Consider the following 17,281-nt stretch of genomic DNA (forward strand, 5'->3'; position numbering starts at 1 on the left):
TACTCATCACTCTTAAATCATCCCTTACTTATATGCTCTCATTCAACAATGCATGATGTTACTACCAGTTTTCTGCATGCAAACTATAATGTAGAGAATGTATGGGAGGGAACAGAGTGATTATTTCTGTCATAACGCTTCACATTTTTCTAGTGCTTTAACTACTTTTCCAAAGCACTTTCACATTTGTTATACCTATCATTTTAATCTTTAGAGCCAAGAAAAAATGCTTTGTTTTGGTTGCCTGGGGAATCTGTGGCTTACCATATTTTCTAAAATTGTGCAAGTTCACTGAAGGATAAGTCCCCAGTTCCCTTTTCCCATCTAGTTCCTTACATGAAGACCTCAAGGTTAATCTCCTCTAGCACTTAACTTTCCCTTGAGATAACTACAGAAGCTTCGAAAGGAGCTGGCCCAGGTTCTTACACTACAGGGTGGTGAACCATTGGCATTCTTCTCCCATTTGTGCAAGTGTTGTAAAGAGTCGAAGCTAAACGTGAATCCTTTGGGATTTCATGTGGAGGTGATTGGAGGAACTGTGGAAGGCAGTGGATGCTCGTCACTACCTCTCAGCCAAAGCAGTTCTTCTTTTACAAAGCCACTCCTATGGGATGCTTCCGGGGAAATGTAAGTGGAAATAATCCCAAACTAGTAGTCAATAGCAGAATGTATTATCCCGTCTATCATCTGGTTTTATTTCTCATAGCTTCTCAAACATGAAAGAGAAAGATGTGCATGGCATAGTGGTAGGGGGGTCATATTTTTTTACTTCTTTTTAATAGATGCAGTATGCATCCAGTGGTTCATAAATTTATTATTATTATTTAGTGTTTTGGTCAGAAGCCTTTTAAGAATCTAATTGAATCGATAGACCACTTCCTCAAATAAATAATCTCCTAATCAAAGACAAGTCTGTGCATATAGTTTCAAGAGATTCATAAACTCTGTGAGGCTGCTTTCTGATGTTTCCTGAGAGTGAAGCACACACTAGCTTTGAAGTTAAAACAGGTTCAAGTCTCAGCCATGCCGCTGGTGGCCTCGTTAGCCTTGTCCAATTTGACCATCCAAGTTTGCAGAGCCTCCCCTTGGAGAACTGACACCTACAATTGTGACCTTCTGTCTTCCTGGAGAACCAAGTGGAACTATTCCTGCCATAGTACAGCCAGCCCTCTATATCCCCGGGGACTGGTTTCAGGACCAAAACCCACATGTGCTCAGGTCTTTTATGTAAAATGGTGTAGTATTTGCTTGTAACCTAGACACATCTTTTGCATACCTTAAATCAACTCTGAACTAAATTGATCTTGAACAACATGGATTCACTTATATTAAGACACACACCCCCAGTAAATATCTATAGAAAACACAAAATATTTAAGTAATGAAAGCACCCCCTTCGAATTAGAGTATGGGAAATTATGGTTCTAGGGAAAAGATAGAGCAATAAGCTAAGACTTTAAAGATCTTACAACCTTGCCTATTTCTTTTGATAAAGTATTTTATGATTTATGAAAAACAGTGCTATTAATAAAGAGAATATTATTAAATTCCCCCAGGAGAGCCATCTCATCTCTCTCAATATCAGTTCCCTAAAGATGTTTGACTTTTCTTGACACATTAATTACAGTTTGTTATTAACAGTTTCTGGATTTATCTGATTCCAGTGATTTCTTTCTTGATGAAAAGAAAATGGCACTTTCTATGGTGAAATGAGTTGCACATATTGCCCCTGACTTCTGTGCCTATAAGATGGCAGCTACAGGGATAAGGTTGGCATTATAGGAAAAGAGCGGATGATTCTGAGCAGTTGTTCATGGCAACCATTTCCCATGGTCCTACAAACCAAGTCATTTCAGGATTACCTCTTAAGGAAGGGCTTATCTTACAAAGAATTCATAGACGATGATATTTCAGTCTATCCCAGCTTACTTTCAAGTCTGGTCATTTGAGCAGAGCAAATGTGTTTTCGGTGCTATTCCGAATTTTCTTCTTGGCTTCTCGTTTCTCCTACCACTGCCCCTCCCCTGCCACACACACAGAAAAATGAACATTTGCAAGTTATAGTTTTCTGAATCAATTTGTTAAAATCTGTAGACCTAAATATGAAGAAAAGGTTGAAAGCAATGCATCACAATATTACACATACTTTTTTTAGGACTCACTCAGCATACAGAAAAAGATTATATGTACATTAACTTTAGCTTCACTTTCTTGGGCCCAAACAGTAAAAGTTAAACAAATAAAAGCATTTGGTCAGCCTAGATAAGAATATTCAAAGACTCAAAATAATCAAGGTGACCAGAATTAATACTGAGAAAAATAAAGACAAGGTAACATACACTGTCTAAGGCACATTTCTAAAGAAAATGGAATAAGGATTCTACCAGGAACATCAGTGTTGGCTTATTTTAAACCTAATTCCTTCTGATGCTTATTTTCTATCTGCTATTCTAAGACTCTCTCTCTCTCTCTCTCTCTCTCTCTCTCTCTCTCTCTCTCTCTCTCTCGTCTTGTTTTGATGAGCAGTACTGCAGTATTCCCAGGTTTATGTTTTTCTTTCTTTTTTCCCCCAGTATTCATTCTGTATGGGAATAAGTGAGCATATTTGTGTTTTTTTTACAAACCTGTCAATATTGCTGATTGCTCTAGTAATTAAGAAACACATACTCTAAAGCAGTGATTTTCCACTGGTTACAGAAAGAAAAAAAATAGCTGAACACATGGCAGCATTTTCTAACTACGCAGAAAATTTCCCTTAAAGGTTATTATTTGACTATAAGTAAACATGGAATAACAGGCACCTTGCCTGCCTTCATTACTTTTTGCCCAGAAACGAAACTGGCAGATGGGAAGTGTGTGGGGGAGGAGGAGAGCCAACATCACCTCTCTTCCCAGACCAAGAAATACCACTGGCAAATCCAATGTTTATAAAACGAATAGACCCTGTTCTCAAGAGCACTGGGGAAGTAGCATAATTGAGAACTCTCCTCTGCATATGACACAAACCCATTACATTTTGAATGCTTCTTTAAGTCAGAGAGAAGTAATAAATAACATTGCTATAAACACAATAGGAACTCACTGTCATAAAAGTTGCTTTAAAAGTTAGCCCATGCCATTCTAACCTCCACATTATCTAGCGTTCCCAACTCAGTGGTTCTCAAGAGAAAACAATAGATATCTATTGAAATGAACCAAACAAAGATTAAAATGCTTTCTCTCTGAAGAAAGATGGTTGTGGTAAATGCATTTGTGTTTTTATTTCTCAATCACATTGAAATTCTTCAAATTTTCTACACAAGTTTTGAAAACACAAAAGCTGGAATTTCAAACACGAGCTCAAATTCTTGATCTTCCACGAAATGGCATGTAACTCTGGATACTTTAGTTAACCTCGCTAATAGAAAATCCATCTCCTCATCAATAAAATTAGAGTAATTATTTTATTATAGCAACTGTACAAATTATACACTCAATAATAAGTGATAGCTATCATTTTTACATAAAATTAGATCTGTAGGATATTGACCAATTAGTCAATGTAAAGTTAAATGTGTGTTTCATTCCAGAAAAAGTTGTTTATTTAATTACAAAGTTAATTCAAAATAAACTAACACAAGTGCTTAATTTGGCAATTATCTATAAATTATTCTAGATTTGTCACTAAAGAAAGTCTAAACTAGATGATAAAGGAATTAATTCTGATTGTGAATTTTCTTTTCTATTTTAGCACATTTTCATGAGATAAAAAAGAATAAAACTTCACCATTGTACCCTAGAACTTAGAATTTAATTCAATAATTTGTTCAGATTATTGGGTTTGTGTTTTGTTTACTTCGGGGACAATTTGTCAGTACAAAATGTTAGTATATAATTAAGAATTACCACTTCCCCCAATGTGCTGAAATTTATGAAATGTAACATATTCAGAGAAGAAAAATAAGCCAAGTATATATTAAGGAGACATATATTAAGAAGACAACTTTTCTAGGGAAACAAAATTATTTTCAAAGCATAAGAAAACACAATATAGAAATGACCCTGGGTTAAAAGTAAGGGGACCTGGGAGTTCTTTCTTGGCTACTAATATGGCATAAGACTTGAGGCACTACTTTATAAAACATCATGCTTTTTTTTCAGTTTTGTTGAAAAATTATTCACATGTATTATTATATAATTTTAAAGTATAGAGTAGTTCCATTAGTTCCGTTACATGGTATGGTCTATTTCTCATCAGCCAGTTTGCTATTCTCTGAACATGATCCACTTTGCCTATGATCCTTTTAAAAGAAAGTCCTTAGATTTGAAAATAAGACTTAAACATGGTAGCAATAAAACACGGTTTTACTGAGTATTATATTTCTTAATGTTCATTAGTTACTTATTTTTTTTTTAAAATTTCCTAGTGGATTCATGGTGTTCAGAAGTGTCATATGTTCATGATACCGAGTGCATATTTGCAAACTGAAACAATTTGTAGGAGAGATATGATGAAATGATGATAGGTAAATTGACTTTCAATTTTATACTGTCATATCCTCTTCAACTACCTCTCTTCCTTTTTCCTCTTAGCACTTTTATTCCTACATCCCAGAAATGCCCAAGCCTGGTTCCTCTTTCAAGGTTAATTTATTTGACAAATATGAATTACATGGCTACCTAGTGCTTGAATGGAGAGTACTGCTGGTAAAAAGCTTTATTGTCCTTTATTCTTCAAGCCACTGGCATCTTCCCAATTCTACATTTCTTTTACCCCATAAATTCTCTAAACTTAATATCCCATGTTTGCCTTTATTGGATTCAGTTAATATAAGAAGATATGAATCCAATAGACGCCTTGACTTAGAGACAGCCCCAGGGGATCTCAACCACAGGGATTCTGCCCACAGGGTGCATGTCTGGAGGCATAATTGGCTGCCACAACTGGAGCAGTGTATACTACTGACACCTAGTGGTAGAGGCCAGGAACACTGCTACTCGTCTTATAATGCACAGGACAGCTGCCCCCGTAACAAAGAAGTAGCCAGTCCAGTGTCAGTAGTGCTGAGGTTGAAAAATCTTGAGCATAATTAAGGGAAACCTTAATCTACATCTTTAAATGGATGGGTCAAGCAGACAGGTGAAATATCAATTTGAATTTTGACTAAATCTGTTTAAAAAGCTTAAATTCGGAGAGATTGTTTAGCTAAAAAAAACTTCCTGACTCTAACTTCTTTTAGCAAATATTCAGAGTACTTAGGCATTTTTCTTGAATGGTTGCAAGTATATTTCTGCCTAAAAGCACTAGATAAAATGTGAGGACATTTAATGATGTTTACAATATTACTAACATTCTGTGAAAAACAGATTGACCTGTTCTCCAAATAAACAAGCTAAATCCAAAAAGCAGGCCATTGCTTTGCAACTTTGTCCTGGTTTTCTTTTACTACTGGTGGTTATGAAATTATCTTCTTCATGTATCAGTATTATATCTTCAGTCTCATCACCGCAGGTTATAATATCTGATATTACCAGAAAAATAGCATGATTGACATAAAAAAAATCCTAGCTCATTTTTGCCAAATCCATATTTGTGTTATCTCTGTGGTAAATAGCTGCAATTGCTATACTATTTGAAGTTTATTTGCACTCAACTATTTGAAGTTGATTTTGTACTCTTCAACATTTTAACAATAAATTGTCCTTTCAGTTGATTGCTATTTTAACACAAAACACATACAAATGCAATTCTGTAATAGTTCTGATGGATGTAGGCTCCCTCTCATTTTTTAAAAAACAGAGCTCCTCCTGTGCTATGTAGATTTTCTGTTCATCGTGTTGTTTGTGCTTGTTTTTACAAAATATGACATTTAAGAGATTGTAAATAAGAAAATTCAGGTAACTTACACTTAATGTTAAAAGAGCGTTGATTTTTCACAATTATAATTTTAAATGCTTTAAATTACAGGAAGTTTCTCCATCCTATATAATAAAAGCCCAATATAATAAGTGTCCAGTTGTCCATTCAATCAAAGTGTAATGTGCTAATGGATGCTCAGGCCACTCAACCACTTGCTATGACCTGCATTAACCACCATGGGGCATATGTACTAACTGGTAGGTTAGCTTGCTGCTGGGGTTCAGTCAATTGGGACTAAGAAAGATGGGCCCTCCTGTGTCCCTCCCCAGCCCTGATGTGCACTGGTGGCATCCCTCAGCCTGGCCTGCACTCTCTCACAATCCAGGACCCCTCAGAAGATGTTGGAGAGCCAGTCTTGGCAGGAACCCTCAGGCCAGGCTGAGGGACCTCACTGGTGCACAAATTCTCATGCACTAGGCCTCTAGTTCAATGATATTTTGGCATTCCTTGACTATTTGGAAAGCCCATTTTGAGTGGTTTTGATAGATTCTATTTTTTTCCAGGTATTAGTGATCTCTATGTTCACTTATTTACCTTGCTTCAGGAGAGAACAGATTCTTCTATCTTGGATTATAGCTATGTATATACATATTATATATATATATATATATATATATATATATATATATATATATATATATATATATTTTTTTTTTTTTTTTTTCACAGAGAGGAAGGGAGAGAAACAGAGAGTTAGAAACATCAATGAGAGAGAAACACTGATCAGCTGCATCCTGCACACCCCCTACTGGGGATGTGCCCGCAACCAAGGTACATGGCCTTGAGCGGAATCGAACCTGGGGCCTTTCAGTCCACAGGCCGACGCTCTATCCACTGAGCCAAACCAGTTTCGGCTCTTCTTTCCTTTTAAATTATAAACTGCAGATACAAAAAAGTGCTCTTCTTAACCTTATATCTTCTAAACACTCAACCAAATTTCAAGAAAATAGATTTTCATACTGATGCATAAGTCTATCTCTCTCTTTCTCTCCTCGTACACACACACACACACACACACACACACAAACATATATGTGTGACGTGTCTCTTCTACATCTACTAGTGACCTGTGCATGGATTTGTGCACATTGAAAGGAAATTAATTAGAAGGTGGCCAGCGGGGTGGGACTGGGCAGACAGGCCAGTCACACCTTTTAGCCAACCTCCTGCAGTCTCGGCCAGCCCCACCTGGGGTGGAACTGCAGCTTGAAGGGTATCTGAAGAGTGAGTGGGATCCCTCTGGCAGGTGGGGTCCCTCAGCCTGGCCTGTGGAGATCGGGCCAAAACCGGCTCTCTAACATGCCCTGAGGGGTCCCAGCATGCATCACCCAAGAACCACTGCTTCCAAGTCACTGCAGCTTGGCAGCTCCTGCCCTGAGCATCTTCTCCCTGCTGGTCAGTGTGCATCATAGCTACTGACCGTCTGGGTGGTCAGATGGTCGCTTTGCCTTTTATGTAAGTAGATAATTAAAGATAAACTGAAATGATACTCTAAGGAAATAGAAAAAACACACAATTGTAAGTCAAACGTTTGATATGGCTCTGGCATTAATGAGCCATGTGACCTGAAGCAGCTCGTCTAATCTTTTTGGGCATCAAATCTTCTAATCTGTGTTTGTTTTTTTTTATTGCCTGTCCACCTAAATATAAAGTGACCAATAATATATCTTCCCATTTTGTCTTAGTGACTAGAAATGAGATGAAAGATCAAACCGAGATAGAATCAGAGCCAGAATGACTGGGAGCTAAATGTCCAGGGTATGAAGAGAAACATCCTTAAATTCCTCATATGATACTATTTTGGTCTGACTGAGGTAGGGGCTGAGCACACAAGTTGGAAAAAACAGTGACAGTAGTAGTTTAGTTGGATTAATTCACAACTCAATAATATACTTTGATCTTTAGTAACTTACTTCTCCATGTATTTGTTTCCTTATCTGTCAAGAAGAGATAATAAAAGGTTCTACCTCATAAGATTGTTGTGAGGATAAAATACCCTGGTTCATGTAAGTTATTTGGAATAGTAGTAAGCATTATATGTTATTCCTATTATTACTATTACAATGAATTTTAGAGTATTGTATAATATGCATATACATTCACAAGGATTCATATCCAGTTACTATTATACTAAGTAGTTTGTATTAATTATAGCACACTAGTTATCTGTGACTATTTTTAGGCCCATTTTAGGGGTTAAAAAATGAGGCTCAAAAATCATATAATTAGGAAGATGTGGTTCAAGCCAAGTAGTATGACTAACTAAGAGAGGTCACATCCAATGGGGGACAATTATTGGCCCAGATGACTATACATAATGTTTAATCTCTTAACATTAACTTAATTTTCTTAAGGTCCCAGCCCAGACTAGTTTGTGCATAGCTGATAGCTCTTTATTGGTAGTTTTGTTGAGCATGGGATATTTTCATTAGTTTACATTTTGCAGCTTTTATTCCCAGGAGATAGCATTTTCCTGGAAGATGGTAAAGGGTTAGGCTCCATTTAATTAGGGTCAAAGGGGTCATCTGTGTAAGAACTGATATTTAAATGAAGTTGTCCTTTGGAACAACAGTTTGAAGACACTTTAGTTGAGAACTACCGCAACAAATAAGAAGACAAGACTTTGAGCTTCCCTGAATAAAAAGTGGACTTTTTTTTTTTTTTTTTTAGCAAAGGTAAGAATACATTTTGGAAACCTTTGAAAATTTTGGAGATATTTGAAAATGGCCTGCAAGTTGTAATACAGAAGTGGTAGAACCTTAAAAATGTAAGAAAATATGCCCTAGCCAGTTTGAATCAGTGGATAGAGCATTGGCCTTCATATTAAAGGGTCCCAGGTTCAATTCTAGTCAAGGGCTCAATTTCAGGCTCAATTCTCAGTGGGGGGGGGGTTGCAGGAGGCAGCTGATTAAAGATGCTCTCTCATTATTGATATTTCTATCTCTTCCTCTCCCTTCCTCTCTGAAGTCAATAATATATATATTTTTTACATGTAAGAAAATAAGTCCCAGGACCATAGAACTTTCCATTTAGGTTTCACCTAAAAGTTTATATCATTTGGCCACTTGTGCCTTGTATCAGTCAGAGATGTTATAAAGTTAAACCATAACACTTTGCAATGATTTTCCAAGAAGAGATTGCATAATGTATCTCAGAGTCTATTTTCTTAGGTTGTGGTTTGAATAACAAGAGACCCTCCAGTTCATGAGCTCAAGGGTCACCAACATTTTCAAACAGAGAAAAATATAGTTTACACGACCTTTTCCAATCATTAAAAAAGCTTGTATTCTTAGCCAAAATGCAAAACTATGAGTAAGCTTTAGGAACATACTGCTATTATTTTTTATAGTTCTTAATTTAATAGATACTTAAAATAATGGCTTATATTTCTATCATCATGAGAAAAGGCAGAGAACCTTATTATATAGACTGAATAATGATCAAGTTGATACCAAAAATCTTGAATGACATACCTTCAACTCAAAGTTAATGGGCACCTACTGGTACCTTCTCAGATATTATGTTAGGATGGTGTGGGGTTTGAGAATAAGAATAAAAGTTTTGGTACTTATGAATAAACTAGTCATCTGGTGCATGAAATTTGTGCATGGCAAGGGGGTGCCCCTCAGCCCTGCCTGCATCCTCACCAATCTGGGACCCCTGTAGGATTGGACCTAAACTGGCAGTCGGACATCCCTCTCACAATCTGGGACTGCTGGCTCCTAACTGCTCACCTGCCTGCCTTCCTGATCACCCCTAACCACTCTGCCTGGCAGCCTGATCACCCCTTAACTGCTCCCCTGCCAGCCTTATTGATGCCTAACTGCTCCCCTGCTGGCCTGATAGCCCCCAATTGCGCTCCCCACTGCCGGCCTGATCAACCCCACCTGCCTTCCCTACCTGGCCTGACTGCCCCTTAACCACTTCTGCCTGGGCCCCACCACCGTGGCTTTGTCCAGAAGGTCTATCTGAAGGTCTCCTGGTCTGATTAGCATATTACCCTTTTATTAGTGTAGATTTAGGGAAGCATATTTTTCGATGGGTAAAATATGTATGGTGAAAGAAACTGAAGTTCATTTTTTGTCCATATTCATAAGTTTGAATGTTTGAGCAGTAAATGTGCTATGCTTATATAGACAACTGAGATATTCTAAAAGTTTTCCAGAATAAATAGAATGAAAATATCTCAGTGATAAAGAATTAATTCATATTGTGTCTGTATGTTTTACTCTTTATCACATTTAAGTACTGCATAAAGCCCATCCATGCACAATCCCTACAGCCTCATCTTTTAAGACCAAACAGTCCTCAACAAGAAGGCCAGATAAGAATTCTTTGAAGAACAATATATAAAGGAGTTATTGTTAGAAAGGTGAGTGAGATATATAAGAAAAGCAAGACTATATGTGCAAACCGAAACCACTTAAAATTTCAATATCTTCCAAAACCTAAAAATAATCACACAAATGAAAATAAATGTAAATTCAAAAATAAACTTTGCAAGTTGACAATAAATCACTTGCTATTTATAGTTAAGGCAGAAGTTTTAAAGCTAAAGAGAAAATTGCTCTTCCAGCAATAAAAGATGCTTATCAGAATGTGACAGGACAGGGGTTACACATTCAAATGCACCAAGATTAGGCTTTGGATTCCCAAAGTGGGAAGGACTTGTTCAGCAGAAATGGTTTTTGTGTTGCCTGTTAGGCTGCTTTAGAATCAATTCTATTTATCTTGGCAACAGATGTTTTTCTGAGACTGGAGACTTTTAGTAAAAAAAATAAAATAAAATAAAAAAAAATCAGACATACTCAATTCTAGAATTTTCTTGATCAAAATGCAATGTGACATGCTTTTTATTATTCACAGATGACTTCAACTTAATTACTTTTAATGAAATTATAAGATATAATTTTAAAATTGCATTTTCAATGTTTATATTAAATATTAGAGGAGTGCATAAAATTCATGCATGGGGTGGGGTGTCTCTCAGTCCAGCATGTACCCTCTCCAATCTGGGACCTCTCTCATAATTCAGGACTGCTGGCTCCCAACTTCTTGCCTGCCAGCCTTCCTGATTGCCCCTAAGCACTTCTGCCTGCCAGACTTATCACCCCCTAACCACTCCCCTGCCAGCCTGATTGATGCCTAACTGCTCCCTGCCAGCCTGTTTGCCCCTAACTGCACTCCCCTGCCAGCCTGATCACCCCCACCTACCCTCCCCTGCAGGCCTGGTCCCCCCAACATACTCACTCCTGATTTGCTGAGACTGGAGACTTTTAGTAAAAAAAAAAAAAAAAAAAAAAAAAAAAAAATCAGACATATTCAATTCTAGAATTTTCTGGCTGGTGGGCTTGGCTTGTGGGCATAGTGGAGGTACTGTCAATTTGCATGTTTCTCTTTTATTAGAGAGGATGTTTTGGATATATCATCTCTGCTAGGTATTGCCTAGTGTTCTGCATTCTTGGAAAATCAACTTTGGATTCTGCTTACTAAAAGTCTCACATTCCTCCATCTTCAATAATAAAAGCTTTATGAGTAATAGCACTTTCTCTCTCTCTCTCTCTCTCTCTCTCTCTCTCTCTCTCTCTCTCTCTCTCTCTCTCTCTCTCTCCATCAGGTCATGATGTGGAGATGACCACAGAAGGCTGTCAGCTGCACAGTAGGAGGCACTGACAGAGGAAGTATTAGAAGACTGCTTGACTGCATTCTCAATCTATGTTGAATTAGTTTATCTAGGGTGAATCAGCAGAGTGACTAATCATGCCAAATTTGTGAAGAGAAAGAGGATGGCAAATTTCCTTTTTAAAAGTAGAAGTTGACAAAGTAGTATAATTATCCAAACTCTTTCAAAAATAGCACTAGAGGACTGATGCTTGATTATGCTAATCATCAATGATTTTTCTAGGTTTGAATTGAATTCAGAAATAACACTAAGTAAGGGTGATTTGCACATTCATCTTCTTGCGGAAATTGGCCTAACTTCCTAGGCTGGCATTCAAGGCCCTCAAAAAAGGTGAAAATCTATATTTGATTTTGATCTATGATTATTTCTGTAATAAAGTTGCCTTCACATGAAAGCATCATGTAATCTCTCTGTCATTCCTCATTCTTACAAAACTGTCCACCCTTCAGGGCAAAGATTGGGATCAAACTGGCTGTACATACAGTGTTTGACACTGACACTATATAAACACAATAGATATTTTTGTTGAATAAATGAACACTTATTGTTTATCCTTATCTTGGAGTTTAGTTTTGTTAGGAACATTTCATGTCTAGAATATGATACATGACAATCATCCCTAGCTTGAGGGAATTAAGGCACAACATCATATTAAAGGAATTTCACTGCCGAAGCTGGTTTGGCTCAGTGTTAGAGCCTCGGTCTCCAAACTGAAAGGTCCCAGGTTCGATTCCGGTCAAGGGCATGTACCTTGGTTGTGGGGAAATCCCCGGTAGAGGGTGTGCAAGAGGCAGCTGGTCGATGTTTCTCTCTCATCGACGTTTCTAGCTCTCTATCTCTCTCCCTTTCTCTCTGTTAAAAATCAATAAAATATATTAAAAAATAAAAAATAAAGGAATTTCACTAATGTATACTGGTGCATGGATATTCTATAATATTAATGTAATAATATTCTTCTCTGAGGTAGGCTTCAGAAAGATACCCTAGCTATTCCAAAAATTGTAAGAATAGCTGACCTGTGAGATGGGGGCTTTTCTCATCAGTCTGAATGCCATTTTATTCCGCTTAACTGTACGCAGATTCTGTGTATAAGGAAATGGAATGCTAGAGCATTGGCTTTGGGATCAGACAGACAGGTACAGATCTTCCAGGCTTGTGATCCCGGCAAGGGACCCAAAGTTTTAAAGCCTCATTTTATTGTCACCTGTAAAATACACATAATGATATATACCTCAGTGAGTTCCAATTATTAAGTAAATATGCTGGTAAAATCTTCTAACACACTGCCTAGCACATAATAAGTCTTCAGTAAATGTTTAAGACTTCTACTTTCTAGAGGCATGAAGTAAAATACCCAGTTTAAACTTGTATGGTGATGTACTGACATAATATGTTTGTTTTAAATGTAAACTTTAAAAAAACATAGACGTTATGTATTCCAACAACTTAATCCATACTAGTAAAAGTATAATACACTAATTAGACCAGACAGCCAAACAACCTTCTGGTTGCCATTCTGGACATCCTTCCAGACAAGCTGCAGTGGCAGGGGCTGAGGCAGAGGTGGTTAGGGGTGATCAAGTCAGCAGGGCACCAGTTAGGGGCAATCAGGGAAAAAGGGAAGCAATTAAGGAGCAATTAGGCCTCAGGGGAACAGTTAGGGGTGATCAGGCCAGCAGGGGAGCAGCTAGGGACAACAAGCAGCTAGGCAGACGTGGTTAGGGGCAATTAGGCAGGCAGGAAGAGTGGTTTGGGGCAATCAGGCAGGCAGGCAGGCAATCGGCTAGGAGCCAGCAGTCCCAGATTGGGAGAGGGATCCCATATTGGAGAGGGTACAGGCCAGGCTGAGGGACCTCCTATACCCCATGCATGAATTTCATGCACTGAGCCTCAAATTTTACATAATAAGGCAGAGAGAGTTGAAGTAACATAGGTTAACTGATGGCACTTCATTGTGATATGCTATATTTTTTTAAAGTTTTCTTTTATTATTTACTTGAAAAGTGCATGCACAAACACAGAGTTTTTACCCTAGGTAACCTTCACTATAATTTTACAAATAAAGTATTGTAAGAGCAACTGGTTAAGAGTGTCTATTGAGTTTGATTTAAAACTTATCTGGCTATTTCAGGCATTATAGTGCTAAACAAAAAATGTAGTTTTAACTTAAAATGGGGGCAGCCCAGAATAGAATCTCTCACTATCAATAAAAATAGGAAAAAAAGCATTTATAGGAAAAAATAAATGGAATTGTAGTGGATATTGTAGACAATTTTGATTTATTCTGGTGTCTATGGTTGGTAAAATTTGTAGAGCAAAGTTCATGTGAAATAGAATTTAAAGTTATGTTTAGTTAAGACTTCTAATAACAGAACATTCAAACCACCCCTAAAAGGCCAAAGCCTTCAGCGGTATGGCTAACTCAGATAATATAGGTCAATATGATTTGTTGCAGAATCTTAAGATATTTTATTGGCCTCATGTAACCCTCAGCCTCATTGCAACAGGTCTTAGAAATCTTAAACCTAGTCCATGTAGATATAGAGCAAAACACACATAAATTAAAAAGCATTGCTCAATGGTAATAACTAAAATACTTAATGCTTCAAAAATATCTCCCTCTATCTCAAATTATTTTATTTCAACCATATCCATGAGTTAGGCATTATCATTCCCATCTTATGTATGAAGAAATTTAGGCTTGAGAAGGTAAGGACATTGCTCAAGGTCATATAGCAAACTAGAGGACTGATGGCTAAAGATTTGTGCAAGAATGGGCCTTCCACCAAAACTGGTTTGGTTCAGTGGAAAGAGCTACAGCCTGAGAACTGAAAGGTCCCAGGTTCAATTCCGGTCAAGGGCATGTACTTGGTTGTGGGCACATCCCCAGTAGGGGGTGTGCAAGAGGCAGCTGATCGATGTTTCTCTCTCATCGATGTTTCTAACTCTCTATCCCTCTCTTTCTCTCTGTGAAAAATCAATAAAATAAAAAATATAATGGGCCTTCCTTGCCCTGGCTGCTGCCACCACCTTTGCTTCAGCCCAGAGAAACCTTCCCACACTGCCCAGAGCCCGGAGCTGGTGGGGCAGTGCAGAATGCCTGCATCATCTCCATGGCAATGACAAGAGCGTCCTGCCCTGCCCACAGCCGCTCAGCTCCTATATATGCCAATTCACCCACCATCTTTGTTGGGTTAATTTTCATACTCACTCCTGATTGGCTGGTGGATGTCACCAAGGTATGGTCAATTTACATCGTAATCTTTTATTAGTGTAGATGATCAATGGAATCAAGTCTTGAACTGAGGTACCCTCCCCTCCAGAGCTTGAAGTTCTATCTTACAAAACTGAACCAAATCTTAGTTATCATCCAGTTTTTGTCTCTTCTCACATTAGTACTAGTATAATTGCCAAAATTTTGGCAAGATGTGGAGGAAAAGGGAACCTTGTGCAGATTGATGAATCACTATGGAAAGAAGTATGGTGTTACCTCAAAAAATTAAAATTGGAACTTCCTATGACCTAGTGATTCCACTTCTTGGAATATATCCAAGAAACCCAAAATACTGACTCCAAAGAATATATGGGTCCCTATGTTCATTGAAGAATTATTTACAATAGCCAAGATTTGGAAGCACCAAAAGTGTCCATCACTAGATGAGGGGATAAAAAAGCTGTGGCATATTTACACAATATAATACAACTTGGCTGTAAAAACAAAAGGAAAGCTTACCTTTTGGTACAGCATGGATGGACTTAGTAGATATTACACTAAATGAAATAAGCCAGTCAGTGAGGCAAGTGTCACATGATTTCTCTTATAAGTGGAATATAATGAAGAAAATAACACACAAAATAGAAATGTACTCAGATATAGAGAACAGACTGACATCTGTCTGAAGGGAGTGGTTTGGGGGAAGAATAAAAATGGCGAAGGGATTAAGCAAAAAAAAATACACAAATAAACAAAAACAAAGATCATAGAGAGGCAATAGTTCTCTGATTACCAGAGGGAAAGAGAGGTCAGGGGAGGTGGAAGAAGGTATACAGGGGAATTAAATGGTGATAAAAAGAGACTGGACTTGGAGTGGTAAAACATAATACAATATGCAGATAATGAGTTATAGAATTGTACACCTGACACTGTCATAGCTTAAAGACAATGCTCTCTGCATTAACACAAATTACAGAGGGACAATACAAGAACCTTTAAGAAGCTGAATAGAAGTATTTACAACTCACATCTGTTCATGGCTGTCTGAACAGTTTTGCTTAGATTTCATATTTCACTTTTTATGGCTGGTTTGATGGAAGTCTTAAGTGAATAATATCATTTTGTAGCTTTTCATGATGCTATTGTACTCTTCAATAAACTGTATATTCTTCATTTAGATATGCTAAACAGTTTTTTTCCTCTTTTAATAATAGAAAAGAAATCTCTTTATATGGTGTTCTGAATGAAAATTAATATTAATGTTAATGTTGTTCCCCTCTAGGTTTGTAAATGAATTTCAATATCTTCAGCTGGGGAAAGAAAAAGATGTTGCAATAAGTGGACAAGGTCTGGGTGAGGTTTAAAGGTGATAATGATTTTATTAATTTAATAATATAAAGTACTTTTGTCATAAGAAAACCACATTTGCAAAATCAAGTAAGTTGAGTTACTTCTACTAACTGTGTTCAATTTAAATGAGCATTGCTCACATAATCCTGAGTCTTACATGTCAAAATTCATTCGGATCAGAATGAACTCTAGAGAGGACAGTTAACACAGTTAATTTCCTGTGTTTTGTTTTGGTCTTTAAAGAAAACTAATATCAAATACCTAGTAAAGCACCTTCCATAATTTGCTTCCTTCTCTGTCTCTGTATGTCAGCTGTAAGATCTAATATTTAAGCAACACTTCCCAGTTAAATGTGAGCTTCTTAAGCCATCATAATAATCAGTAGTCCTCTATCTTAACAAAAGGTCAAGAGAAAAGCATTAAATATCTAGAAATTTTGTATGTACTTTGTCCAAGACTTTGAACTTAGATTTTTATATCATTCTCATTTTGCTGGGCATGTTTACCAGATTCATTTATTCTAACCAATTTTTTGTGAGCATTGTCCTATAACGTATATATGGAATATAAGTGTGTGATCACTAATAAAAAATTCATTTTTTAATAATAATATTGGGTCGGCAACTAAGTAATTGCAGATTTTTTAAAGAAAATCAAAGACAATTTTTTCATGGAACTAAATAACTTTATTCTGTAATGTATTGCCCATTTTGATCAATGACCTTTTGCCATCTTTCAGGCAGCATCATAATCCCACGTTCAAAAAACTTCTGGTTTTTATTAGCAAAAAACTGAATCAGGTACGATTTGACATCATCATCATTATTAAAATTTTTACCATTCAAGGAGTTTTGTAAAGATCGAAACAAAAAGTAATCAGATGGTGCAAGGTCAGGACTATATGGTGGATGTGGCAAAACATCCCAACCAAGCTCCATTAATTTTTGCCGAGTGACCAAAGATGTGTGTGGCCTTGCATTGTCATGATGGAATACAACACCTTTTTGATTTGTCAATTCGGACCGCTTTTCTTCAACTGCATTGTTTAATTTCGTTAGTTGTTCAATGTAGACATCAGAATTGATTGTTCGGTTGGGTGGTAAGAGTTCAAAGTCGACAATTCCTTTGTAATCCC

The sequence above is a fragment of the Pipistrellus hanaki genome (genome assembly GCF_964339955.1).
Source record: "Pipistrellus hanaki genome assembly, chromosome: 8".
Taxonomy (NCBI): domain Eukaryota; kingdom Metazoa; phylum Chordata; class Mammalia; order Chiroptera; family Vespertilionidae; genus Pipistrellus; species Pipistrellus hanaki.